Below are 3,400 nucleotides of genomic sequence, written 5' to 3' on the forward strand. Positions count from 1 at the left end.
CCTAAAAGATGACCCTCCAAAATAACAACAAAATCACCCCTAGAACTTCCAAATAACCCTAGAAATCCCAAAATAATACCCAAAAGTAATCCCAATACCAAGAGATAACGATACAGTACACAGTAACCCCCCACCACCAACGACGAGACCGAATAACAATAACAACCCCGCCCCTCCCCCCAAAAAATAACAATAACCGATAACAGAGCTAATAACATAAACTCGCATCCTTTGTCTCCTCCGCAGAGTTAGAGAGAGTGCAGAGTGGGAGACGAAGTGAGGAGAAACGAGCAGTTGAAGTGACCAAAGAGAAGTCCATCAAAGTCACAGTCAAGGTGCTGGTGCCGACGCGGGAACACCCCAAGGTAAGGATGCGGAGAGATGGGGGAGATGGGTAGGGTGAGAGGGAGAGAGGGAGGGGAGATGGGGAGAGAGGGAGAGAGGGAGGGGAGATGGGGGAGATGGGGAGGGGGATGGGCAGGTGGGAGGGAGGAGAGAGGCAGGGAGGGAGGGAGGGAGATGGGGAGATGGGTAGGGTGGGAGGGAGGGGGAGAAGGATAGGATAGGAGGGAATACCCCAAAGTAAGGATACAAAAGAGGGGAAACAGGGAGGGAGGGAGATGGGAACGGAGGGACGGAGGAGAGAGTAAGTAGATAGGGAGATAGGAGGAGAAGAGAGAGAAGGGAAGAGGGTGGGGGAGGAGGAGGGGATAGGAGGGAACGCCCCAAAGTGTGGAGCGGAAAGAGGGGAGAGGGGAGAGAGGGAGAGATGAAGGAGAGAGAGGGTAGAGAGGAGGAGGGAGAGGGAGAGAGGGAGGAGGGAGAGGGGGGATAGGGAGAGAGGGAGGAAGGGAAAGGGGAAAGAGAAAGGTAGGAGGTAGGAGAAGAAGAAGAGAGAGAGAGAAAAGGGAAGAGAGTGGGGAAGGAGGAGGGAAAACGGGGGAACAGCCCCAGGTAAGGACGCAAAGAGAGGGGAGATGTGGAGATAGAGGAGAGGGAGAAGGAGAAAGGAAAAGAGAGGGGAAATGGGGAGATAGGAGGAGAGGGAGGAGGGAAAAGAGAGAGGAGATGGGGAGATAGGAGGAGAGGGAGAAGGGAGGAAGGAAAAGAGAGGGGAAGGGGGAGGGAATATGATGGAAAGCCCCAGTTAAGGATGTAGAGAAATTGGAGAGAGGGAGGTAGGAGGGGAGGGGAGGAGGGAATGCGAGGGAGAGGGGAGAGGAGAGGAAAAGGGGAAAGAGGAGGTGAAAGAGGGAGAGGGGGTTTAAGTGGGTAAAGAGTGTAGGGAAGGAAGAGAGGGAAAGGAATGGGAGAGAGAGAGAGAGAGCGAGAGAGAGAGAGAGAGAGAAAGAAAGAGAGAGAGAGAGAGAGAGAGAGAGAGAGAGAGAGAGCGAGAGAGAGAGAGAGAGAGAGAAGGAGGGGAAAAAAGAGAGAGAGGGAAGGAGACAGCTGGCATAGATAGAGATAGATAGAGCAAGAGAGAGAGAGAGGGGGAGGGTAAGGAAGGAAGAGAGAAAGAGAGACAGAAACAGATAGAGAGTGAGGGTGAGAAAGGAGAGAAAGAGATAGAGAGACAGAGACAGACATAGAGAAACAGAGACAGAGAGATGAAGTGAGAAAGAGGGGAGAAAAAAAGAGAGGAGGAAAGAAGGGGGAAGAACAGATAAATAGAAAGAGAGATAAAGATAACAAGAATATCCAAGAAATAGAGGATAAGAGAGATAAATAGAAAAAAATGATGGGTGATAAAAATAGAGACTAATTAGCGTATCTATATTTCAAGACAGACAGATGTATAAATAGATGGGTAATTTTAGAAATACATATTTGGATAAACTTATGAACAGACAGATGGTCAGATGGCGGTCACATTAGCAAATTGATAAACTTTAAAAATAAATAAATGTTGGACTGGTTGATAAAATATAATGAAGAAACAGACAGGCAAATAAGCAAACAAAAACATCTTAATCAAAGCAAAAACGAAGAAACAGAGACAGAACAAAAAAAAAATAAAAATAACAATAACAATAATGAAAAAAAATATATATATGATAAAAAAAAAGATTATCAAAATAAAAAATAAGGCTTCGATAAACAACTCAAAAAATAACACGAAACCTAAAAAAAAAAAAAAAAAAAAAAAAAAAAAAAAAAAAAACTGACAAAAAATAACAAAAAATAAAAAATAAATAAAAAAGAAAATCTCTCAGAGGGAGACGAAGAATATCAAACGACGACTCATAAAACGCCGGGGGCAAAATAATAAACCTATTTCATCCCTCCAGCTGTCCAAGAGAAGCTAAGGGGGGGGAGGGGAAGGGAGAGAGGGAGAGGGAGAGGAAGGGAGAGAGAGGGGAAAGAGAGAAGAGAGAGAAGAGAGAAGAGGGAGAGGGAGAAGCACCAAACCAAGGTCGAAAATCCCACGAGAAGGGAATAGGCCAGACGACCTTCCGGCGCGGCTCCCAGGTGGCACTGTATTGGCACTGGGATGAAGAGGAGGCATCTGACATGGCCCTCTAACGATCGCTCATTATGGGAGGTTATACGGCTGACCTCCCGAGTCGACCTCGCGCGCTGCGGGGAATTTTCAGGGAGATTTAGTGTGGGGACATATATATATATATATATATATATATATATATATATATATATATATATATATATATATATATATATGGGTGTGTATGTGGGTGTGTATGTGGGTTGTGTATGTGTGTGTGTGTGTGTGTGTGTGTGTGTGTGTGTGTGTGTGTGTGTGTGTGTGTGTGTATGTGTGTGTATGTGTATGTGTATGTGTGAGTGTGTGTGTGTGTGTGTGTGCGTGTGCGTTTGCTTGTGTGTGTGTGTGCAGGGTGCGTGTAGGATTATCATTATCATCACTTGTTTTATTTATTTATCTATCTATTCATTTATTTATTTATTTATTTAAGTTATTTACTTCTTTTTTTTAATCAATATTTTGTTGTTTTCGTTGTAAACTCTATTCCGTTCTATTTTTCCTTTCTCTCTTGCTGTTTATTTAGTTGTGTATACGTATATTCATCTCTAACACTGTCTATACATTTCTATCTCATCCTATCCGTATGGCAATATAAATATATTGAGAGAGAGAGAGAGATAGATAGAAAGATAGATATGTGTGAGTGTGTGTTTATATTTATTTATTTATTTATTTTTATTTATGTATGTATGTATGTATGTATGTATGTATGTATGTATGTATGTATGTATGTATGTATGTATGTATGTATGTATGTATGTATGTACACACACACGCGTGGATGTGGGTGTTGCATATGTGTTTATATATCATTTCGCTAATCCTATTAATACAATTGTATTATACAATTCAAAGCTTATCCCTATACAATTGTTTATACATTATGGCTTTTGGATT

General features: G+C 42.7%; 1 protein-coding gene across 1 annotated transcript in view; it reads left to right on the forward strand.

The window, feature by feature from the left end:
* The first annotated feature begins 221 nt into the window (after positions 1–221).
* Positions 222–3,400, forward strand: part of LOC113815790 (KH domain-containing, RNA-binding, signal transduction-associated protein 2) — a 55,456-nt gene continuing 52,277 nt past the window's right edge. Inside the window, exon 1 of the mRNA XM_070119450.1 lies at positions 222–365. The gene's annotated coding sequence lies outside the window, so the exon portion shown is untranslated. The remainder of the gene's footprint in view (positions 366–3,400) is intronic.

Source organism: Penaeus vannamei, unplaced genomic scaffold (genome assembly GCF_042767895.1).
Source record: "Penaeus vannamei isolate JL-2024 unplaced genomic scaffold, ASM4276789v1 unanchor240, whole genome shotgun sequence".
NCBI classification, from domain to species: Eukaryota; Metazoa; Arthropoda; class Malacostraca; order Decapoda; family Penaeidae; genus Penaeus; species Penaeus vannamei.